This window comes from Ambystoma mexicanum, chromosome 11 (genome assembly GCF_040938575.1).
Source record: "Ambystoma mexicanum isolate Mex_15411 chromosome 11, UKY_AmexF1_1, whole genome shotgun sequence".
In the NCBI taxonomy this organism is placed as follows: domain Eukaryota; kingdom Metazoa; phylum Chordata; class Amphibia; order Caudata; family Ambystomatidae; genus Ambystoma; species Ambystoma mexicanum.
In genome coordinates this window covers 1,114,552,158-1,114,578,228 of record NC_090934.1, presented here as the reverse complement: position 1 = coordinate 1,114,578,228, position 26,071 = coordinate 1,114,552,158, and the positions used below count along the sequence as shown (strand labels likewise).

Below are 26,071 nucleotides of genomic sequence, written 5' to 3'. Positions count from 1 at the left end.
CTTCCTATGTCTTTTTGACAAGGCCTTCGAGGAGGCCTTAGAAGCTTCCTGCCCCACCGCCAGTTTACCTTTCCTCTCACGAAGGGCCTTCTCCGTCATCGACTGACAGGAGCCACAGTCGCCGGTTCGATGGTCTGAACCTAGGCACCAAACACACACACGGTGAGGATCTGTAATCGACATCTTCGAACCGCAGTCGATACATTTTTTGAGCACCGTCTTGGGAGTAGAAGGGGTGGAAGATGACATTTTCAGAAGAAACTTTCGAAGTGCGCCGTTCTCGAGAGCGAAGCAATTGGAAAAACTGAACTGAAGCCAACTGACGCGGCATGAGCTATTTATACTGATGTTGACGTCGACACGGTACGGAGCCCGTCGAGGGACATCGACACCACGACCTTGTGCACAGCGCCCTCTGCCGAGAGATTTTTTTTCCGAAGTAGCGAAGCTGGCAGGATACAAATATCATAAAATGAAGAATACGTGGGAGGACACAATCCATTCGAAGAAAATACTTCTCAGGAGACAGTGAGGACACAGAAGTAAATACATCTTACGAGACAGTGAGGACGCAGGAATAAACACTTCACAGGCGACAGCGAGGACACAGGCAGAAACACTTCACAAGAGACAACGAGGACTCGGGCGTAAACACTTCACAGGAAACAGCGAGGACGCAGGCATAACCACTTCACAAGAGACAGCGAGGACGCAGGAGTAAATACTTCACAGGCGACAGCGAGGACGCAGGAGTAAACATTTCACAGGAGACAGCGAGGACGCAGAAGTAAATACTTCTCAGGAGACTGTGAGGATGCAGGAGTAAACACTTTGCAGGCAACAGTGATGACGCAGGCATAAACACTTCACAGGGGACAGCGAGGACGCAGGAGTAAACACTTCACAGGAGACAGTGAGGATGCAGGCGTAAATACTTCACAGGAGACAACAAGGATGCAGGAGTAAACACTTCACAGGAGACAGCGAGGACGCAGGAGTAAAAACTTCACAGGTGACAGCGAGGACACTGGCGTAAACACTTGCAAGGAGACAGCGAGGACGCAGGAGTAAATGCTTCACAGGAGACAGCGAGGACGCAGGAGTAAATACTTCACAGGAGACAGTGAGGATGCAAGAGTAAATACTTCACAGGAGACCTGTGTTAAAACATTTCAAAACACCCTATTTCTACCAATGGATGTTCCGTCGGGAAAACAAAAATCACCAACGCCCTTATTGTGCAGCACTGGAATACCAGTGGGGCGACATAAACTGCTCCTATTCTGCAAAGCCACAATTATTTTTTTTTAAATGGTATACTTGGAATGCTGTATGGCCCCAACTTCATGGCCCTAATATTACTCTGCTTCTGAAATCCCCACTTCAGACCTGTCCCCATCACCAGTTTTCCACACTTAAGAACTCTCTTTGCCACAATCTGTCAGATCAAGCGCCCACTTCAGTGTGAAAGCACTGTTATGCCATTTGCATGCCACCACCATCACATAATGCAGCAGAAAAAAAACGTGTTGTGCTAACGTCCAAAGCAAGTGAAGAAGAAAAACCCCACATCTGAACAATCAATAGTCAAGTGTTCCACCTGATTTTCTCCAGGAACCTTTTGTGGCACTGCGTAACTCTCCTTTCTCTTTTGTGCTTTCTTTTACCACTTTTTCCTGATGGGTCTCTCCATGCAGACATCTGACCTGGGTTAAAAAATAAATCAGTTTGTTTAATTTATGTTACAAGTCATGTGCAATAAACAAAGGTTCACATCTTGCCTGATCTACAACAATCCTTTCCATAACATTGCAAATTGATATAGGAATATAGTATACAATAAAACATGATCAGCTGATTATTACCCTGAACTCTTACCGAACACAAACGCTTCAGCGCGCTGAAGCATTTTATTTGCATGTTACTCAATAAAAAATCAGTGGAAAATGACCAGTGAACCTAACTTCAACCCCATCAACAGAGTGCAACAAATGACATAGCGCTTGCCCTACCCCAAACCCTTGCTCCAATCATAACCTTAGCCTTACTGCAACTCTAACACTTACCCTAATGCTTACTTTGCTCTAACGACTAGGTTTATCCTAATCCCTATCCTACGCCAACATCACATGCCCTGCCCAACTACCCTAGCCCTTTCTTTAACACCTACCCCAACCAATACTCTATTAGCCCTAGCCTTAGCATAACCCCTGCCCTAATACTTACCCTGACATTTAATCTACCCTAACAACTAACCAAACCCCATCACCAGCCCTGCATCAACAACCCTGACCCTAACTCGTACTCTAATTCTACATCTTTAGTCTAACCCTAAATTCTAACCTCACCCTAACCACATTCTATCGTTAACCTAACCAAGCCTTCTGCCGACCCCTCCATTCCGGCAAACTATCGCCCAATTTCTGTTACTCCTTTCCTGGGCAGACTCCTGGAGAAATTGGCTATCTTCCAGCTAACCCTCCACATTGAATCTGTTGGTTGTCTCCATGACCATCAGTCTGGCTTCAGAGCAGCCAGAGGCACGGAAACTGCTTTCCTTAACACCTGTGAAGACTTGCTCTCTAACCTTGACTCTAACTCTCCCTCTGTCCTCATCCTTCTTGACCTGTCTTCTTCCATTGACCCAGTGAACCACAACATCCTGATCACCCTGGGCATCACGGATCAGGCCATGGCATGGCCATCGTCTTTCCTCTTGGGGCGACCTTCCCAGGTTGAACTTGGGTCCTTCCTCTCCTCCATCGCACTCTCTACATGTGGTGTTCCCAAGGGATCTATCCTCTCGCCCTGGTTTTTAAATCTCTATCTGGCCCCCTTGGCCCAACTGATCTCTACTTTTTCCTCTAACTTTCAGTGTTATGCGGATGACACGCAGCTCTCTTTCAGGCTACCTTTGCTCACCTTCCCCCGGAAACTCACTGTCTCCAGAGCCCTGGTTCTCACTAGGCTTGACTATTGCAACAGCCTCTTTCTCAATCTAGCTAACTCTACCCTCCGCCCTCTGTAACTCATGCAAAACAGGACCACAAGACTTATCCTTGGCCTCAAGCCCAGGGACTGCATTTCTCCGGCTCTGAAATCCCTCCACTCGCTTCTGTTGGATGCAAGGATCAAGTTCAAGTCCCTCTGCATTGTCCACAAGGCTTTCTATCTCCAACGTTCTCTTCCTAAGTACCTTCCTTAAAAAGCCCTCAGCTCGTCTACCTCCAATTCTCTATGGGTGAGTCGCTTCAGCAAGCCGATACTGGGTGGTAGATCTCTTTCCTCTGCAGGTGCCTCCCTCTGGAATGGCCATCCTGACACTCTCTACCTTGGGCCAGACCTCCTTAAGTTCCGGAAGCTCCTCAAGACCTTCCTTTTCTCTTCTTCCTCCTCTCTACCTCTCTCCTGCTAACCTTCCCCCACCTACTTTTCTCTCTGCCTTCCCTCTGACTGGCTGCCTGGTGCTCCTCTCAGTCATATAGGACACCTGCCCTCTCTACCAAGTCCGTTGCACTTGCCTTCGGGCCCTCCTGCACTGCCACCTGGCCTTCCTTGCAATTCCTGGGCATGTTCCCCTTGGAGTACCTCTCTTCCTGCATTTAACCCTGGGCACTGTTCCAATGGGTGCACTTCTCCCCTTCCCCTCCCCTGAATTTCTTATCTGCGCACTTGCACAATCTAAATGATACTAGGCCTAGAAAGATTGTTTGTCTTGTTCTCCCCTGTTTTCCCCTGCCTGCCTGGTTGCGCCTTGAAACACTTGTGTATAGGCGCATATAAATAACCTATCCATCAATCAATCAACCCCTATCCTAGCCCTAAACCAGGCAATTAGAAGTCCACAGAACCCTCATTAACCCTAACAATTACCGAGCACTACATTTATGGCTACTTTTCAGCTGCATTTTGTGACAATGGGGATCATTATGACCCTGGCGGTAGCCGTGGCGGTAAATATCGGCCCGGCTGCCGCCGGAGTCATGAATTTTCTGGCGCCTGGGAATGGGCAATTACTGGAGCATTACAGCCCTGGAGGACCAGGTAATTGCACGTTCCCAGGCGCCGGAAAATATTACTCCCCATTCCCTTTTGAGTCCCATTGGACTCAATGGGAATGGGGAGGCCGGATGCACGGTGCATCCGTCGAGATCCGCGCGCGAGTGCCATTCTGCCCACCAGGTCAAACCTGGCAGGCTTAAAGGCACCCGCTCGCAGAACTCATAGTTTGCCGGTCCGGAAACAACAGTACCGGCAAGCTTACTGGTACCGTTGTTTCCGGACCGGAAAACTTATAATGACGCCCAATGTTTTGCTTGGCAGCTTTTTCACTCCAGAGGTATATTCACCACGACTTTTTCACTGACTACATTGTTTCTGGCAACATTCCCACTGGATACCATTATAACTGGCACTCACATCTGCACATTTCACAGCTATATGTCAACCAAAAATCCCCACCTAAAAGCTTGTGGTCACATTTCAGGAATGTATGTTTATGAAAAAGCAATAAATGGGTCTAATAGCTCCCCCTTACTCCCGATTTTGATCTGGTCATCCCCCATACCCTAGTATGTCAGGGGATGTGGGGGGCAACTTGACCCCTCACAGGGCTCCACAGGGCCGAAAACAAGTATGTTTTATGGCAGTCTGGGACTTTTCCTCAGCTGCTGCCTCAGGAGGGCAAGGCGGCTGGAAGAAAGTGTTCAGGCCACATATCATGCTGACCGCCTGGGATGCAAGGTTTTCACACCTGTCTGTTTTTAGCAATGCCCTTCTAATGTGCAGCAGTTTAATGTAATGAAAGTAGCCACTCCCTTCCGATGTTGGGCTCACCGTCACAGCTGCCACGAGCAGTACCAAAATGCAGATGGCAAAAAGCACTTTAACTACGACCTTGCAATTACGGTTGTAAAACATTCCACCTGTTAGCAGCATCTGTTTTTTATGTTTTGGCAGTGAAGGAGCATTTTCAAACGAAGGAACACCACTCCTTTCCAGTTACCGATCAAAGCTGTGCCTAGTACCAGGTCAATTAAAGTGAGTAACACAATAATGCTCCTTGTAAATATCCATTTATATCCATAATGACTGCTAGCTTGACATGCAAAAATAAATAGGTTTACTTTTATGTGGATAGTCCAATGTTCTTAACATCATGCATAATAGAAAGTTGGATGTTTGTGATTAACCATCAATATAAGCAGGTGACTTCGTTGTAAAATTACCCTTAATTCGCTTATCTTAAAGTGCTAAAAGTACAGTAGTGTGATATAAGGCATTTTAGGCATGCATTTTGTGCATTCTAGGGCCTGTAGTTTTCCAATCAGGATGTGCAAACAAAAAACACAATTATAGTATTTTGTCTTGACATGATTCAATAAGAATTTACATATTGCCAGGTTGCTTATCTATGGGATTTGTGTATTTTTCAAGCAATCACTATAAGACTGTATTATTGTAGTCTTTGAATCCAAAGCTTAAGCATATGCATCAAGTAAAAGTTGGAAAGTGTGTGGTCAAGTGCCTAAATTGCAGAGTGGGTTAAAATCTTGGCTTCACCACTTAACCAAAGTATGGCGACAAGAGCCAAATGGAGAAAAATGGCGGAATACGCCAAATTACTAAATCCACCAGTGACGTCTCTCTATCAGAGCTGGGCGGCAGAGCAAACTAGAGCATCTGGTGCTTCCATCACAAAATTCAAGGAAGAAATGTGTGGCTTACGTACCTTGATAGGGTCATCAAAAACAGAAGAGCTTTGCTATAACGCGGCCGCTGTCAAGAATAAACTACACAAATATGATTGGGTGATCTGCTCAGAAAAGGTGGGGACGTAGAGTACGTATGCTGAATATAGAAAATGTCTCACCAAAAGAGAAGTGCTCCCAAAGTATGTCTACATTTTCCCCTGTCCTAAACGTAGGACAAACTACCTACGTTTTAGGCTAAATCGAATCCCGACTTTGGAAAGGATGAGTAAATGGGGGCTGGGCATGAGCAACCAGAATTGTAGGTTTTGTAAGAACTTGAACATCAAAAAGACTATTAAGCATCTGGTAGCTGATTGCCCGGCTTTGCAAACAGAAAGGGATAAACATTTGGGGATGAAAAACGTTAATGTTTTTGTGTGGTCTAGCTTGATGGTTGGCCAGGGTCAGACCTGGATACTGGCTCTAACTGGTTTTCTTGACCAGATAGAGAAAAAAATGCTAGACTTATGATGACGGACATCGATTAATTTCCCCCGTTTTTCTCCTAAGTGATATTTTATTAAATGTGGCTTAATAAGTAAATGTATTTTGTGTTAAAGCATGTTGATTTAACTTCTCTTTCTTTCTTCTTCTCTTCTTGATGTGGTATTTTTTTGTATGAAGTGAAAGGTTTATACTTTTTTCTGAACCAAAACACTTGATAAATAAAAATAAAATTAAAAAAGGTATGCAATCTGTAGCTAATAATTTAATATCACCGTGACTTAACTGCAAACATTGGGGTCCTTATATGTGATGAAGTTCACACTACATGGAAAAAACCTCTTACAGTGGGGCAGATGTAATGATTCTAAGACAAATGCTTGTGCTCCTTTGTTAGTGGCCCATGAGACTGTCACCCACAATTGCTTTATTGTTGCACTAGCTCTTCCTCTGTCCCATAATACCTGATTTGACGGGCAGCTACATAGTCTCACCAGCCAGTCAGTGCACAAAAGTAGTATGATTGCGGTAGAACCAACGTTCATTTTCTTCCCTCTTTCTATCAATCACCGAAATTGCCTGGACCATCCTGAATACTGCCCCACAGGCGAAGGAGTGAAACTCTTTGATATGCCCTGTTATTTTTTGTTATTTGGTTTTACATTGAACACCTTCTGCTGTTGTTACATTTTTCTTGGATCTTCATGATCTGTAAGAGGTGTGGTAGGGGACATACATAAAACCGTGGGGATGGAGGGGGGGTGGCAGTGCATGATGGCATTGTTACACTATTGATTTATGTAGATTTTAAATAATAGGGCTTTCTGTGGTGTGTACGTTTTATATGTTTTGTGAGATGTGGTTAGTGTATTCTCTGGGTTGCCAATGCAAATTGTATGGTTGTCTGTGGTACCTGTCAGAGAGGTCTTTAAGGAGTGTGGAGAGTTGTGTTGGTCTATCAGTGGTGAGTTAGAGTGATGTATACGGAAGATCAGTGCAGGCACGTGTCTTCAGGCGGTTCCATGTTCGAAAAACCCCATCAAATTATTTTTTTTGGGGGGGGTTCCCCCCCCAAACCCCCTCATTTTCTAAAAAAATTGCAGTAAAAAACCCTGCGAAAAAACATCCCGCGACGAAAGGACGTTGTACCCTTCAGGCAGTGTATGTTCCATTTGTAACCTGTGTTTTTTCGGTGCTGGAGTTGGGCAATGAGATCTGTTGTCTGTTGGGGTGTGATGTAGACTGATTTTGAGGTGGTTGTTGTTACCATATTTTGCACAACAAATGATCCAGTAAGTGGGGCCAAGCTTTTTCACTTTTTGGAAACATAACAGATGGTCATATTTATTTGTATATACCATGCAAAACATTAGTTCTCCAGCTGTTATGCCTTAGTCTAGCCCCACCCCCAAGTTTCGGTGTGGGTGCGTCCTTGGCATAAGACATGGTAGACAATGCAGCGTTAGCCCTTTCCTCTGAAATCCTGTCAGCTCTCCTTGAGTGTTACCAATGAATGTTGGATGTGCAAATGTTGTGTACATGATGCATGTCTTTGTGAAAGAATCACTATAAGCAGGTGTTTTCCAATGTAAGGTGTGAAATAATTAACCATTCCCGGCTTTGAGGCTTATAACAAAGAAGGCATGTTTGCGTGAATGTTTTTAGGTGTACATATGTATATGCCAATGAGCGTGTGCGTCTGGGGCAAAGGCACAGTTTGTGGGCACTGAGAGAAACATGATGCAGAACTGGGGTCATCATGTGCATAAATTAAAATAGAAGACAGGATTTGATTTGGGCACTAGTAACATGAAAAGGTTGGCAGCACAAGCATACATTGCTGGGACAGGCCTTTTTTGGTTTAGAAAGTAGGCAAATGTTCAAGTTCAACAAAAAATATAACTCCAACAAAATTTCTGAATTTATAATTTTCGCAGTTCCAAAGGGAATGACTCTCTTGCCCAGGATTCTTTCCACAGAAACAAAAGTTCAAAGAATAGCCAAGTTCTTTATAGCCTAAGAGTCTTACTTCCTCCTCTTGTGTTACAATCCACTCCAGGGGAAATTAATCGCTTACCCAGGCTTTTCTTTCCACATTCAATACAATTCAAACCTTTAGGGCATTGGTTTTCCTTAGGATTCTCCCGCCAAGATAACACAACTTGGGTGTGGGTCCCAGACTCACACAACATCTGGTATACTCCCCTGCCATGTTCTCTTATACAGTTCCTTTACACAATTTGGGTGCGGGTTCCAGACTTGTGAAAACACCTGGTAAACTCTCCTGGCAGGTTTTCTTGTACAGGTCCTTTACACAATTTGAGTGCAGGTTCCAGACTTGCAAAACACCTAGTATACTCCCCTACCAGGCTCTCGTATACAATTCCTTCAGGGTGTAAATCCCAGATCTGCGATTTGCCTGGTATACTCTCCTGCCAGGACTTTATGTTACAATCTCTCTTTTCCATTCTGTACAAGGGGGCATGGTTTTCCCCCCAAGTTAATTTATGGCAAAAATACTGGGAAGATGAAGATTACACTGATTCCAATGAGTATTACTCACTTCCCCCACTCTTGGCAACCAATTCACTCTTTCAGGGTCTCTTTGCCTCAGTTTCACCGTGCCCTTCTGCCCTCTGAGTTCACTGAAAACATATGCGTTCTCTCACACCAATCGTAGACATTCAGGTTCTCGCCTCAGAATCTGCTGCACTCGAGAGGCTTTCCCCAGTCAACGGCACAGAACATTCTCACACCTTGCATCGGGATGAAGCCTGTCCTGGCTTCCAGTCCCAGCTACAGCTGCATCTTCCTTCATCTGGTGATTCCACGGCCAACCTGCACAACTTCACTACGCGACTGGTCCAGAACTTGCCTCTACACCTCTTTGTTCACCAGCAGTGATATGGAGCCACGGCTCTCATTCCTGTCTGCTTCCTGGTCTCCGTGACTGTTCAGGAGTAGTTGGGTCAGCTGCCTCTACTCGCCTAGCTTTCGGGTTCACTCCTGGATTGGGACACCATCTGCTCTGCACTACACTCTGCGTCCCTCGTTGGTCTCCAAGCTAATGCTTGGAAACGAAAAGTCTCTCTATTTTCTTGCAGCAGCTGATTTAAACTCCTGCCTCCAGGCTGGAAAATGTCTTGGACCAATCACATTCTTCACAACACTAGATGCATTATGGTCCACACTCTTTCTCATGGCAGTCCTCTTCCTCGTCTCAGAACATGCTGTTTTACTCAGTAAAAAATGTCAGCAGCGTTTGCAGGATGCTGGAAGGGGTTCACACAATATTACATTAAGGCATGGTGAATGGAGGGGATATCGCTCTGATAACACCTGTCCATCCCTCTGAGGGATGCTTTCACTCATGTGATTCTCCCTCGCATAACCACCCCCTACGTCAGGATCAGGTAGTGACTGCTGTCCCCATGCCACATAAGGTGTGGCTACCTTTGGGAAACGAGTGGTGACATCAGATTCATCAGAGCTCAGACTGAGCTCCAGAACATTGATATGGAGAGATTTGTTCTTTGTTGAAGAGAGACCACTGTCAGTGACTTGAGTGTGTTGTAGGCCCAGGTGGCAGGACAGTGCCCTTATCAACAAATGGTCCCAATAAGGATTTTCATGGATACCCAACTTTCTGAAGTACGCTGCAGCGGGGGGCAGGCATTTTGTAAAATTTCCTTGGGGCAGATCTCAGGCCAAAAAGGAAGGACCTTGAATTGTTAATGTTGTCGTGCCAATGTGAAACAGGAATTCGCAATGACGGCAGTGGATGGAGATGTTGAAGTTAAGCATCTTCCATGTCCAGGGATGGCAGGAAATCTACTTTTGCCAGTTGGCAGAGAATGTGTTGTCGCCTCCGTCCATCGGATTTCTTTTGCACTAGGAAATAGCATGAGTAGCTGACCTGGTTCCACTGCGCAGGTTGGACACGTTCCACAAGAGAGAGCACCTCCAGTGTGAAGAGGTTTTTCCACCTTGCCAGAAAGGGAGGATGGCATGGGGTTTTTTAACAACTTTTAGGGTGTAGCCTTGGCCCACTAACAAAAGCACTCATCAATCTGAAGTTACTTGTCTCCATCAATGTTGGAATGAGGAAAAACGCACTCCCACTGGGGTGATAAAGCGGAATGCAGCGCTGTGCAGGAGACAACCCTGCTTGATGGACTGGCCTTTTTGATTGAGATTATGGCACCTTTTCTGTTGAAAAAAGAAAAAAGAATTTTGCTTTTAATATACTCCAGCTTTGAAAGCGTCTGGCGAGGTTGCTTTATTTTTTGACATTGCCTGTCCTTTTCTGGCCACTTACTAATCCTTGCCAGCACTCCTGCAGCCTCTTGCCCTTTGTTTGAGCCCTCCATCACGGCCGCCTGATTCTTTCTTCTGATTCTGCTTCCTGGCCTGCTCTCCCTCCCCATTGGTTGCTCATGGCTTGTTAAGCCAATCACTGCAACCGGGAGGCGGGAGCCGGCCCATTCAAGCAAGGCCCACAACGAAGGCCCCTGTCTGCTCCCTGTCCGTTTCCCACCCCTAGTCGCCTGTGTGCCCCCTATCCTGCCCTTGATGTCCTTCCCCTCCTCTAATCCAATTCTTCTAAGCCCAATAGTGCCCCCTAATTAATTTTCGCATCTGGGTGCTGCAGCTGCCGCCTTGGAACACGGGGTTGGCACCATGTATTTGCCGACTGATTCAACCTTTGCATCTGTGTGTTGCTGCCACCCTGCAACATGGGGTTGGCACCATGTATTTGCCCACTGATTTGACTTTTGCACCTGTGTGCTGCTGCCGTCCTATAACATGTGGTTACTTCCTCTTTCTTATCCTCATGGAGGAAGTCCTATAACATGTGGTTGGCACCATGTATTTGCCCATTGCTGGACTTTCACATCTGTGTGCCACTGCCGCCTTGCAACACGGGGTTGGCACCATGTATTTGCCCACTGATTCAACCTTCGCATCTCTGTTTTGTTGCCGTCCTGCAACATTGGGTCAGGCTCAATGGATATGATTACCATGTACTTCTCCTTTGCACTTTGGGTATGATGTATTACCTTTGCATGTTCCAAGATGTTGTAATCCACCTCTTACGCTTCCTCTTCTGTAACCTGAAGCACTGAAACTAATCTCCTAAATGTAAGCGCCTAGATACCTCAGGGTTATGCACGCTATATAAATAAACAAAAAAACAGACAAACAGATGTGCTACATCATCAATGGGCGTCTCTATAAGGATGTGATCTAGCCTTGAAGTGCTTGTATGAGGTGAAAATTGCCCTCTATAAGATTTTGACTGATATGCAGGTAGTAGTCCATGCCAGTTCTGTTTGGATCAAAAGGACTGACACAGCTGTCTTTGCTGCAGAGTGTCTGAGGACCGAGCAGTGTCCATGTGCATCTTGAAAGCCTGCAGTGTATCGGCCACTTTTTTCCCAAAAAGGTCTTCCTCATCAAAAGCCACAACAATCACTTTTGTTTGTACATCCGGTCGAGAATTTGTGTCCTTTAGGCAACCTTGGAGATGCAGAACCATAAGGTTGCCCATTTAGTAGATGCCAGTGTCAGCTATATCCACTACCACTGAGATGGCATGATCGGAAGCAGATTTACTTTCATGGAGTAAAGCAAATGCTTCCTCTTTCTTATCCTCATGGAGGAAGTCCAGGACAGGGCTAATTTTGTACCACAGTTCCCAGCCTTATCTGGCAAGGAAGGCAAAGAAGTTGGCAGCCTTGATTGTGGTAGCCGCAGTTTAAATGATACTCTTGCCAACAGCACACAGTGAAGAGGGGTTAGTGGATCTGTTCCTGGTAGCAGTGGAGACAACAGACTCATGACTGGACTGAGTATGCATCCATCTGGGGGCATTGTCTGGTGCCAAAGACTTCTTGTCAAAGCAATTCAAAGCAGTAAAAGAGTTCCTCAAGGCTAGTAGCCCATCCTCAGAAGGACTGGAATGGACACCACTGTCCACACAGATGTTTCTCTCTGCTGACAAAGGAATGCCTCCTTCCTTTGCTCAGTGGGGAGGAGGTCAAACATCTTGGCTGCTTTTGTTATGGTAGTGCGGAAGGCCCCAATTTCTTTGGCCGGAGTGTCTCTGGATGTAACCTCTTTCGATTCACCATCTACAGGCTCCAGATCATCGAACTTGCCCAAAGAGGAGGATTGAGTGTGGAACTTGCCTTAAGAGGAGTGGATGGAGGCCATATCTGAGCAGAAGGAAGCCCTGATAGTTTGTCTTCCTCCTCTGAAAACACCCCTTCAGGACCTTCAAAATTGGTATCGATAGTGTGCTCTAGGATTTCTTCTGTATGCATTTTGGCTGGCCCAGGCAAAGTGGCCAGGGCACAGGCTTACAGCATGAATAGTGGCTACTTAGACCTGACAGGAGAACTCAGTGTTGTAGCAGTACGCAGTGGATGTGTTGATGATGGGCGCATAGATAGCTCAATTGGTTAATAGACGTGCTTGAGATGTTTGTGCGCAATGGTTAGATCAGAGATTAAAATGCAGTCAGGGAGGCCTCAGCTGTCACCCTTCTAAAACCTGATAATATGAGTATTACTGACAGCCACAAGCTGATGGATGCAGACACTGAGGAAATCTGCTCAAAACACCTGTACGGTGCTCCACTTCTTCTGCACTTTTGGATCACTTGTGGCATGGGAAAAGTCTGTGCCAGTGCATGGAATTTAAAATATCCATTCGGAAACCGTACATTAGCACAGATGTAGTACATGCAATTTGGGGTGTCTATTCCAGCCCCCCTAAAATGGTTATTTCAATGAATTGTGCCTGCGAAGTCTGCACTGGTGAAACCAGACACAGTCTACTAAAATGAATGGTGCAAAGATGGCCTCCATTTTTGCTATGGCAACCACCATTTTAGATCACGGCCATGCACCTAAATGCACGTCATAGCTCACGACGGATTCACTGCATGTAGGCGATCTAAGGGACAAGAATGTGAGCAGATCTCGGGTTCTCCAGTATTTCACTAGACTCGTGCAGTGAACTCCAAATAGGAGAGTTAATGGCCTTGACGGCATACAATACTAAGGCCTTGACGTAGATCTAAATTCTGAGAATAGCACTCCTGCATACAGAACACCAACATATAGTGCTCACAAACCCCTCTGCTCCAAAACATCTTTACAACTGGGATACTATACTTTGATAGTTTGGTGACACAGGTGATAAGGAAACAATACACACTGGCCTCCTAGATTTGGCACTATGGCAAAACGTATGTATTGCCATGGATGGCTTCAATAATTCCACCAATTATGGGCAAAAGGTCAAGGGTTATTATTTTTTTACTTTTCTGTAGGGTGACCAACTTAAGGGAGATCCCTGTTTCATCCCTCGGCCACCCGTGGGTTCCCTCCACCACCGGTGGGCTCCCTCCATTCTATCCCCAACAGTGTAATACAACTAATGATCGGTAGCCCGTACTGTCTAAGCTAGCCTATCGTTATGTGAGGGCCTAAGGGTTGAGAGTGTCTGTTGAAGGGAGGGGAAGTAGAGCGAGGGTGTGGGAGATAGGGAAGAGAGATAGTAGCTAGTGGAAGGTGAAATTGGTAGAGAGCGGTGGAAGGGAAAGATGAAGTGTGAGAGAGGGGATAGGTTTAGGGGAGGCTGGAAGCAGAGAGAGTAGTATAAGGAGGGGGAACGCAGCGAAAATGAGACTGGAGGGACAGAGGAGAGAAGTGGGAGATAGGATATTTGACGGAGTGGGAGTGTAGCGAGAGAGAGGAGGCAGTTGAGAAGATTGGAGGTTCCAAGGAGAAGCGAGACAGGTTAGTAGGAGGAGGGGGAATATAGATGAGGGAGAAAAAGAGAGACAAGAGGGGAGTAGGAGAGTGGGGGTGGGGTGGCGAGAGAAGTAGAAGTACTAGGAAGATCAGAGGGGAGGAAGGAGGAGAGATAACGGGGCAAAAGCAGGGATAATAGTGAGAGAGACAGTCACAGAGTGTGTGTGAGGACAGGCTTCTTCTTAACAATGAACACTAAATGATTTACAGTACTTAGCCCTCGGCCCTGACTATTTAGCACACAAGGATAATTTTGTGTACGAGGACTATCTTAGTATATTAACCCCATCGTACGCAGGCGCTCTTATCTTAGAGTTCTGCTTGCGTTGCCTAAAAGTTCAGAAATTCATGCAGCATTGGGCGGACAAACCGGGCAGTAAATGCCCCCTTTGTGCTGCTATGGAAGAGTCCCTGATGCATTTCATATTTTTATGTGAAGGTTTGAGGTGCTGAGAGTCAGCTATCTCAAGCCATTGTTCATAGTGCATGGGATTCGAACTCTGAATGAGGCTATGACCTTTTTCAAGTCAAGTCATACGTGGGATGTGGTATTTTTTGTATCAGAATACATTAACTGGGCTGTGTTAAGGAAGCACCCATTGGCCAAGAAAGAGATAGATAAAGCTTGAATGACCACTACATTAATGTTCAACAGATGTTTTACAATGGGTAATCGGTCACTCTAATGCAGTGCTCTTAGGTATATTTTGTAGGATGTCTCAATTTTAAATGTGTTAATCATATATGGGTTTTAGAAAGGGCCAATGAGTGTTGCGAATTTTATATTTGGCTTTTTATATTGTTGATTACTGTATATGTAGTGGATGTTGGCCTGAAGTCTCAAAGTCGACAAAAGGTTATAACAACAACAAAATAAAATCATCACTCACATCATGGGGCGTCAGCAGATTAGGGAACCCTTAGAAACTCCCAGTGGGAGTAAGGTAGATAAGGCTGCAACCCTTAGGCCCTCACATAAGGATAGGCTGGCTTAGACAGCATGGTTTATCGATCATTAGCTGTATCACACCCTTGGGGAATAGGAGAACCCCTATTAGAGATGACATTGTTGACCCAAATAGGTTTCAGGGAAGATATGAAGGGTGACTCGAAAAGGCAGGAAATCTATGTGCACAGGAGGAATTCCTTTCCATCCCTTCCCTAGCTTGTAAATATGCGCTCTGTAAAGCTCTTTGGATTAAGGCACTATATAAATAACACATCATTATCATTATTGAATAGGTCCATTGTTGTTTTTTCAGTATCTGCACCTTAAAAGGGTAATGCTGGCCAGTAAGTTTCATTGCCCGCTGCCCCTGCTGCTCACGTCCACCTACAAGATGGCTGCATCTTTTTTCGTGCTGTATCGGTAGCCTTGTGCCTGTGCCTGAGCCCCCACCATTGGCTACTCGTTTCCTCATTAGCCAACGAGTGGCACCGCGAGGCGGGAGCCGGTACTTCCTCAAAGGTCCACATCGAGACCCAGGATTTCTCTTCTTCTCCCGTTCATTTCAACCTGCAACAGCTGATCCTCGCACTCCGGCACACATTCACACCTGACTCCTGCTTCCAGACTGCCAACACAGAAGGTAAGCCATCCGGGCTCTCGCAGCGTTGCCCACAGGCCCCTGCATCATGGAAATAAATATTAAAGCGAATTTGAGTACATTTTGGCAATTTTCGACGCTTGATGACACACACCTCTATATGCAACTTTTTTGATTGAATCGATCTGTTCACGGCGTGATTTGTCTACTTTAGCACCCAATGCGAAGTGGATGCTTTAATATAGGGCTTTCTCCTTTCATTGTCTACTGGCCCTGCTGCTCGGTCTACAAGATGGCTGCATCTTTGTTTTGTGCTCTATTGGTAGCCTTGTGCCTGGGCCTGAGCCCCCACCATTGGCTACTCGTTTCCTCATTAACCAATGAGTGGCACTGGGAGGCGCTAGCCCTTCCTCAAAGGCCCGCTCTAAGGCCCTGTCTGCTCCCTGTCCGAGACATGGTTGGGTCTGAGGGTGCTCCTCTACACCCCATGTGAACACATGGGGTCTGCGGTGATCTCCACATGCTCTGACACTTGAAATCAATGGAGCATCAAACCTTTTCTCTGAAGGTTAGTTCCCTCAACTAACTTCATCGACCATCTACCTCCACACCTGTGACTGTCCCACCTCTCGCTCCATCTCATCTGGACTCCCACTCCTCATACATACAAAAATGAATTTAGCTATGCTCAGTTGCTGCATTCTGTTTTCACCTTGTCCTGACAAAATCAAATTTAGCTGTGCCCAGTTGCTGCTTTCTGTTCTCACCCTGTCCTGACAAAATCGAATTTAGCTGTGCCCAGTTGCTGCATTCTGTTTTCACTCTGTCCTGACAAAATCGACTTTAGCTGTGTCCAGTTGCTGCATTCTGTTTTCACTCTTTCCTGACAAAATCGAATTTAGCCGTGCCCAGTTGCTGCATTCTGTTTTCACCTTGTCCTGACAAAATCCAATTCAGCTGTGCTGAGTTGCTGCATTCTGTTTTCACCCTGTGCTGACAAAATCCAATTTAGCTGTGTCCAGTTGCTGCTTTCTGTTTTCACCCTGTCTTGACAAAATCGAATTTAGCCGTGCCCAGTTGCTGCTTTCTGTTTTCACCTTGTCCTGCTGATATATAATCTAGCTTTGCCTAGTGGCTGCTTGGTGTCTCCATAAGCTGTGTGCATTACCCCCCTGTCTCCCGCCCTCCCTTGTGCCCCTCACCCCTCCCCCTTCCTCTGTGTGCATCAGTGCCTCAGACTGGTAAGTGTCCCCCCCACCACTGTAGCCAACTATGTCACTATCTATCTCTTCTATCCTCTCTAACTGCTTCACTATCTCCTATCCCTCTCCTATCACTAAATCTGGTCGGAAGAAACTTAAGGAGGATATACTGGGCTCCAACCCAGGCCTTCCTATTGCTGACACCTACGTCATGGCTTCTGCCAGAAAGGCTCTCACAGACATTCTCTTTTTCGTTAATGCACCTGACCTGTGGACTCGCTGCATGGTCGGCTTTCTCTCTCCTATCGCCTCTTCCCCCATTAATGGTGGCACTTGCTGGGAGGTTCTCCTTGACCTCTTCACCATTTCCAGAGTCATCATCAATGTCTATTTCAATGGAACCATCATGGTTCAGGGTCCTCAACCCAACCTTTTCTCTTTGACAGGCTCCTCCCTCACCTTTCTAACCTCACCTCTCACTCCAGCCAGGATCCCCTTCCGTCTGCACCTCCCTCCCCCTCTGCAGTGGCTCCCTTGCCCACTGTGCCTTCACCCTCGTCTGAAGCGGCTCCCTTGCCCACTGTGCCTTCCTCCTCCTGCTCTGCACTGGCTCCCTTGCCCACTTTGCCTTCCTCCTCAGCACTGGCGCCCTTGCCTTGCAGCACTGTCCTGGCTCCCTTGTCAATCTTGGCTCCTCCGCCATGCTCGACTATCCCTCTAGCCCTCCCGCCACCCTCATCTGGCATCTGCATCCTCCTTGAACTCATGGACCTTGATGTGCTCACCATCACAGAGACATGGTTCAAGGATAGCTCTGTCACAAGCTTCGACACACTCTTCCCCGAAGGCTACAAAATCCTCTCTGTGCCTAGGCCAATGAAGACAGGGGGTGGAGTGGCGCTGATCTTCCCAGAATGGATACCAGTGTCCATCATCCCTACTAAGGCTTACTTCTCCTTTGAGTGCCTAGCCTGCAGGCTCTCACTCTCTCCTAAATCACCTCTCCTTTTGGTCACCTATCAGCCACCAGGACAGTCCACTCTCTTCCTCTCGGAATAGGCTGACCTGGCCTCCTCTCTACTTTCCTCTTCCTCTCAACTCCTCCTGATGTGTGATCTCATCATCCATCTGGACTCTCCTGACTCGTAAGGACCTTTCTGCAACCTATGTGACTTTCTCTACCTATCTATCCAACCCTCTGGCTCTACGCACACCGTGGGCCACACCTTTGATGCTCTCATCTCTATTGTCAACCCTCTCTCTATCCCTCTCACTACCTCTCTTTCTTGGACTGACCACTCTCCTTTCTCAACACACCTGAAGCTCTCCTCTCCTCTTTCAGTGGCACACCCAGCACGGCCACTCGGCTTCAAAGTCACAGGACCCCTGAAAAAAGGGACAGTGGCTGCCTTTGCCTCCACCTACGCTCCTCCTCCCTTTCCTGAGGCTGACTCCCACCCTGACATAGCCCTCGCTAACCTCAATTTCTCTATCTCCAACACTCTTGATACTCTTGTTCCTGTCATGAGGGTCCAAATGAAGCCTTCCAAAAAGTACAACTCTGATCTGGCTGCCCTTAAATGCAAGTGTAGGGCAGCTGAGAGGAAATGGAATTTGTAGGGTGGGCAACTGACAAACGGGCGTGCTGCCTCCATCAAAGGCAATATCTGCTTTGCATCCGCTCCAAGAAAAGAGTCTTTATTCAAGCCTGCATCTCTGCAGCATCAAACAACACAGCCAAACTTTTCAAAGTCTGCAAGGAACTGGCCAATCCTGCAGCAACCTCTTCTTACGTCACACCCACCCAGGACCTTTGCCCTGGCTGCACTCTTCACCACACAAACCCAAGACATCCTTTCCTGTCTTTCCTCCATACCACAGCATACACCAACACTGCAGCCTCCTTTGCCCCCCTTTCAATTTCCCTCTCCTCTCTCTCCCTTCACACCCGATGAGGTCACTAGACAAGTACGCTCTATGAAGGCCTCATCCAAAGAGGTGGACCCCTGCCCCTCCAAAACCATTAGGACAATATTGACTCCCTCCCCCAGCCTTGGCTGATCCCTGCAATCTCTCCTTTACCACTGGAGTTTTCCCAACTGCTCTTAAGCACTCCCTTGTGCACGCTCTGCTCAAGAAACCCTCAGCCGACCCCTCCATTCCGGCAAACCACCGCCCAATCTCTATCACTCCTTTCCTGGGCAAACCTCTGGAGAAGTTGGCTATCTCTCAGCTGACCCCTCACACTGAATCTATTGGTTGCTTCCACGGCCATCAGTCTGGCTTTAGAGCATCCAGAGGCACGGGAAATGCTCTCCTGAACAGCTGTGAAAACCTGCTCTCAAATCTTGACACTAACACTCCCGCTGTCCTCATTCTCCTTGATCTCTCCTCTGCCTTTGACACGGTAAACCACTGCATCCTGATTGCGCGTCTCTGCGACACCTTGGGAATCAAAGGCCAAGCTTTGGTGTGGTTAACCTCCTTTCTCTCAGACCGCCCATACCAGGTGGAACTCAGAGCTTTCCTCTCGACTATCGCTCTCTCAACCTGGAGGCACTCTAACTTTTCTCACTTTCCCCCAGCAGCTCACTGTCTCCAAAGCCCTGGTTCTCTCCAGGCTGGACTATTGCCACAGCCTCTTCCTCAACCTGCTTGCTTCTGCCCTGCACCCTCTGCAACTTATCCATAACAGAACCGCAAGACTTATCCTTGCCCTCAAGCCCAGCGACTGCATTTCTCCGGTGCTGAAATTCCTTCACTGACTCCCAGTGGCTGCAAAGATCTAGTTCAAGAGACCCTCTGTATTGTCCACAAGGCTTTCTGGGGCCTGGGACCTACCTGCAACATTGCCTACCTAAATCTACCTCCAACCTTCTCCGAGTGAGTCGGTTCTCCATGCAGAGATTTGGAGGGAGATCCTTATCCTCAGCAGGTGCCTCCTTTTGGAACCGCCTCCCTGCCACCCTCCGTCTTGAGCCTGATCTTCTTAAATTCCGTAAATTCCTCAAGACCTTCCACTTCTCCTTCTCTCTCCCTCTACCCTGCTAACCTAGCTCTTTGCTCTTTTCATCACTCCCTCCTCTTCCTTACAGATTGCCGACTGGCCGCCTGGTGTACCTCAGAGTCTCACAGGTCCCGGCACCCCCAACAGTCCTCTCTGCACTTGCCTTGGTCTCCTGCACCCCACCCTCCCTCAATGCACTTGAGAATTAACCCAAGAGAATGGCTCTCTCTGCATTTACCCCAGTCTCCACCGACTGGCTGCACTTGGACCTCCCCCTCCCTTGACCGTCTGTGCACTTGAATGATCCGAATGCACCTTTTCCTGAAGATCGTCTGTCTGTTCTCCCTTGTCTTCACCACTTAATGTGCACTTGGTAAAACGGCAGAATCGTCATCAGGGCTATTTGCTGCATCTCAATTGTTAAATGTATTATATTCACTTACTCTGCCTGTGTAGACTATTATTTTCTCAGAATTTCAAGGACTCTGAGCAACTGTTTGTTTTCTCTTCCATGTTCCCACCCTCCTTGAGTGCTTTGAAACACTTGCCTGTGTATAGGCGCTTTATAAATAAACATTACCATTACCATAAGTGGGGGGACAATTTTGCAGAGGGACCTGACGTCTTTTGAACAGACCTAGATGTTGTCTAAGGGAGAATCTCGAGATTATAGGACTTATTGGTAACGCAAATCCCCCAAGGGCCTCTGAAAGCCAGGAATACTGGCGGCTGGACCTGCAACAGGAAATTTATTATGGGATTTGGAGGAAAATGTCAGGGGTGACCAAGACATCAGTGGCTTCCCAATATCAGCTGCATGCATTTAAACTCTTGCATCAATGGCAATATACTCCAGCTAGATGTAACCAGGTACTAGTTCCCTTTGATGGTGTGGCTGTAAAGGGGAGGGAACGTATTGGCATATGTGATGGGCCTGTGGGAAGGTGCAAACATACTGTAGCAAGGTGCTATTTTAGATACAGGATATTCATCACATAGAGAGGGATCTAGACCCATGGTTGATTCTTTTTGGGTTAGAGGGAAGAGAAGGGAGCCTTTGGATCATATGATGCATAATCTGCTTCTTGCAGCAAGCATGACGCTGGTACGCATATGGAAGGATGTGCAGCTGCCCATAAAATACGATTGGTTACAAAATGCTCTTGACTTGTATATAATGGTACATTGGACTTATTTACTTTAGGGAGTTGCAGCGTAATATTGAAATGGACTGGTTTCCCTTTGTGATGAAGTACATGTGCCAGGAGGGCGATATGGCGCAAGAGGTTTCAGAGTCTGAGGTGGGGAGGTGTACATAAAGAACAGCTAAGTAAGGAGGATTGTTAGAGCTCTTGATAGTGCTTTCAAAATAGTCTCCTTACGGGGGAAGGATGGGGGGGTCTTTTTCGGTATTTCGGTTTAGTGACAGCTGGGCACAGGATGATGTTTTGCCTACGGTACCATGCTGGGGTGAGTTTGGATGGGTAGAGGTTGGTGGACGGGGGTGAGTTCTGTAGGTGCTTGGTTCAGTATGTTGATGATTTGGGTGAAAATATTTGATGATTGAATTTTCCCTTACATATGCACGTTGCCTATGACTGTACGGTACCTTTTGTTTTAAAATTAATACAATTTGATTTAAAAAAGAAAATGTAAATAAAATATAAAAAATGAGAAAAGAATCTGAGCGTTGCAAATTACATGTTCATCAATTGCATGACTGGCATCAGCCATGAACATCACTATATACATGGAACTATCATTTTCAGCTGCAACAGTGTTTGCTATTATCATAGCACTTTTCCTGGTCCAGTTTTCATTGTGCTGGCACCTGCCTCATTGCATAGTCCACTGCTCAGCTTTCTCCAAACATCAAATAAACGTTGCTCTTCCCATTGGCTCATGAGTTGGATCCATTGCCACTTGATGCATTACTTCAGAGGAAAAGTGGTGGATTCACTTCCAGTTTATTGCTGGAGCTAAATCCTCCACTTTACCTCCACACATCGGTGGAGGATTTACTGTGGAGTAATTCCACTGGTGATAAATCCACCAAATGTCCATGTAGAGTCCTATGGAGGAAATGGGGAATCACCACCACTTGTAATCCCATGTTAACTCCATGAGACCAAGTGGTGGTAACAGTAATTGAGTTTGACAGTATGTCGTGATCAACCACCACTGCCAAACTTGTAATGAGGTCCAATGTCTTCTGTCAGGGAAAGTATTGGAACAAATGTGTACAGCTAATAAAGATGTTCCTATAGCCAACAGTATAACAGCAAAATCACTCAATGCACTCTCAAGAAAAAGTAATTCTATCTATGCAATCCAAATACATATTATCAATCAAACTGAGTTTATTGTAATTCAAACATAAATAATCTGTTTCATATAACTAATTATGTAAAAATCAAAGAAGCATTTATACAGTTTCACAATACATTTTCAACCAATCGTCATGTTCTGAGACTCATCAGAATTTTTCTATAAAAAATGGAAAAGTCACAATCCCTCAAACTAAATTGTGCAGCTTGGTGATAATTACATTTCTTCAGTATGTCTTAACAGATCAAACTGTGTTTGTCGAATGTTTGTTCTCATGGCTCCGAAACAAAAATTCTCTATGCGTTTCAGACTTCTTGTCCTACCTCAGGAGATCTTCTGATCTGTCTTCCTAAAATAACCAATAACATAGAATTCACTATGATGTGAATAGCTTAAATGCCCTAATGATGTGCCATCACTAACCTTAATGGAAGTTCCCCTTCTCTTTGTTCGAGCCTCTTCTCAGGTTTTTAATTGGAATAACATAAGATAATATCAATCCCAAATGGCACTATATTATTCAATATCCCTTATCATGGCTATCTTCAGTACCTGCTAGTAATCTATCTATATTTATAAAAGTGAAAACGTGTGGGTTTGTGGCTTGGCGAAGTATTGTTCCTTATACAATTCCACACCATTTCACCAATCGGCACAAACCTTTGCATAGTTACCTTTTAGGACCCTCCGGACATTACTGTCTACATGACATGTGGACACACCAGGATTTCAGCACCAGTCAAAATGTGTTTGTGGCTTGGCGAAGCGTTGTTCCTTATACAATTCGACACTGTTTCACCAATCTGTACAACATTTTGCATAAATACCTGTTAGGACCCTCCGGACATTACTGGCCCCATAACATTTGGACACCCCACCTCATTTCCTGGATTTAAGCACCTTCACACATGAGACGGTTGCCTGAAATCGGTGAAACATCAATGTGCTTGAGGAAGGACCAGTCCTCAACCCTAGAATGCATGGTTTCTGGGACATTTGCAACTCAACGAACAGCACCACACCAGGGTGAGGAAACAGTGGGGAGAGAGCACAGTAGGTCCCAGTATGCAGCAGCTCACCAACTCTCACCTCCCCCTAACGTCTGCTCTGGGGTATGTCAGCCAGCCACACACGCCCATTCTCAGTGCAGTTTACTTCAGAGTGCAAAGCACATCAAGTGATAAGCGAATCGGAACAGCGACCTACTTGATCATTGATTTTCAGTAATTGGTGAGAGTGTTGTCATATCTGTTCGGAGAACGGGTACTTTTTGCTGGTATAATGTAAAATTAATATCTCACATAGTGTTCACGTTGTCTAATTTGTAATCTTCTACCACCACCAACTCAATCATATATAACAGTTGTCCTTTGGTGTTCTTCACACTACGCAAATCCCAGATCAATGATAATCGTTAATCAATAATCTGTCACAACATATTGAACATCATATGCCTTCTTCTGATTTCTTAGCCACTAACACTTACCTAAATTGATGAACGTTCACCTCCAATTCCTTATATAAATAGAGAGTGCTCGGTCCAAACAGTGGCGTTCTCCTCACATTCCTGATATATTCAAGATGGCATCAAATTATGCTATGCACCATGCGTGTGACATCAAATGTGATGTCATATGCACAATAACCCTGCAATGCGGTGTCCTTCTAAATCAGATTCAAATCCATCATCAATTCTAATATTACATTACCTCCATATGATATCCATATTGGATCCTAGAGACTGAGGATACTTATAAAAGGTATTGGAAAATGTTGGCTTCGGGACAATATTTATTACATATTTTTTTGCTAATTGTTGGCATCCATCTACATGCATAAAAACGAAGAGCCTACTCTCAGATGCAATTCCTCCCTCCTCTGGAACTCGTCGAGAAGACTGACCCCTCTCATCTTTCCTTTTTGCCCTTTCCATAGAACCACGAGCCCAACAAGTGAGTGTGAAGAGGCCATTCAGGGAGTTAACCTAGGTCCCTCACAGCATCAAATAGCTTTATATGCAGATTACCTACTCTTTTTTAAGCATAACTCCATTTCCATATTACTCCATATTGTGCCTCTCCTCGACACCTTCTGCACAATCTTAGGCTTTAAGATAAATTATAATAAATCATCAGTGGCCATATCGACTATAGCAGGCTTACAGCCCCTATACAATGTCCTCTAGAAAACCAATAGAATGAAATATTTAGGAGTTTATCTTTTGAGATCTCATAGCTGTCTTCGTCACGATAACTTACCTGAGGGGGGCGTGGCTTGGCACGCCATCTGCAAGATGGCCACCTAAGAGGCTCTGGCGTCGAGGGGGTAGAGGAGGAGGATAACCATCCCTTCTAGGGCACTGTTTGCGGAAACAATGGATGGAATGCCTCTCAGCCTGACAACTGCTACATTTTGAGGGGTCTGCGAGCCCTGGGAGTGCCAGCGTTCACCTGCTGGGTACCGCTGCAGAGGAGTTGTGAGGCGGACCGAAAATGGCGGCTGCACTCATGACGGTGGAGTGAGGTGCGGATAGGGGACGCAAGCGGCTCCGGTTGGCGTCCTGGGCTGGAGTTGCTGCTGGCGAGGTGGAGACTCTCCAGGCACCTGTGGGAGCGAGAGGTGCTGAGTGGAGGTGGCCCAACGGACACCAGGCGAACGTAGTGGCCAGTCGGAGGGGGGGCACCGCTGCTCTGCCACGTTGGCGGGGAGGCGCAGAGAGTATCCAGCCAGACGGTGGCTGAGGGAGAGGAGAGAGGACCGCACAGCAAACGGGAAGGTGAGAGGAGCTGCTGGGGGTGTGTGTGACAGGGGGGGCACCTGGCCGACAGCACAGCATGGTAGGCAGTGTGAGGACACCCTCCCACCCCCCCTCTCGCCACAGCGACTCAGCGAGTCGTGGGCTGGTCCTTGTTGACTTGGCCCGTGCTGGCAGCGGGAGCGGATCAGCGGGTGGATGCCCATAAAGGAGTCCATGAGCAGGAGGCGGGCGAGAAAGAGGACGGAGGATCCCTCTCCTCGCAGCAGTATCTCAAGAAGCAGCTAATGAAGCATAGGGAAGAACGTGAGCAGTAACCTACACGGCCCAGCTGCCCAATGCAGTCAAAAGCTGATCCACAGCAGCTTAACGCCTGGAGCAAGTAAGGAATGAATCTGGAAGGCGGGGGACAATAACCCACATGTCTTAGCTGCCTAATGACAGTGAACCACAGCTGACTGAGACATTGTAATCAACAATCTCACTGCACCAACTCCCCCAGCAATGGGGTATGGCCTGGTGGCCCGATAGCAGTATAAAATTGACCCAGAGCAGCCTATAGCCTGGAGGAAGCAAGCTAGGCATGTAGTGGGGGAGCGCAATAACCGACACAGCTTAGCTACCTATTGGTATTGTACAATTGACCCACGAGGCTGAGGCACCGGAGGCAACAACGCTGTTGTGCTAACCGCCACAAACAAGGGGTATCAAGAAGAGCTGGTACGGAGGGGAGTGGCGCATACTTGTGCTGAGAGGGGACCCCGGGCACCGGTGATGCGATACTGTCCAGGCGGGTGTCCAGCGTCCAGGGCCCTCGGCCCTACAGGTGGTTGGCAATGGCCAAAACCCTGAAGAGTGGAAACCAAGGGGACATCTCAACCAGGTTACAGACAGCAGAAAGAAGCAGACGCACAGAGGTGGTTGCAGCACAGGTCCACAATGCACACCCTTATCCCGCCATATTCACGCAGATGTCTACGAAGGCGGATCTGCAGGACCTGTTAGCCAAAATCTGCAAGGAGATACATAAAAGCACGGATGAGGTCTCCCACAAAATCTTGGCTCTGGACACGAGGGTCGCAGAAGCGGAACACAAGGTGTCAGAAGTAGAAGACACACTATGTGAACAAACATATGTGGTAGAAGAATGTTCTAAGCACCTGCAGTCCTTGGAGGCGCGATGCAACGCCATGAAAGAGAAGCTGGAGAATG

At 46.7% G+C, this 26,071-nt stretch overlaps 1 protein-coding gene across 13 annotated transcripts in view; it reads right to left on the bottom strand.

Annotated features, from left to right (window-relative positions):
- The window catches only part of TMEM266 (transmembrane protein 266), an 818,009-nt gene that overhangs the window by 709,971 nt on the left and 81,967 nt on the right, over positions 1-26,071 (bottom strand). For all 13 annotated transcript variants that reach the window (XM_069624431.1, XM_069624435.1, XM_069624430.1 and 10 more), the window contains one exon: positions 1,601-1,706. The gene's annotated coding sequence lies outside the window, so the exon portion shown is untranslated. The remainder of the gene's footprint in view (positions 1-1,600; positions 1,707-26,071) is intronic.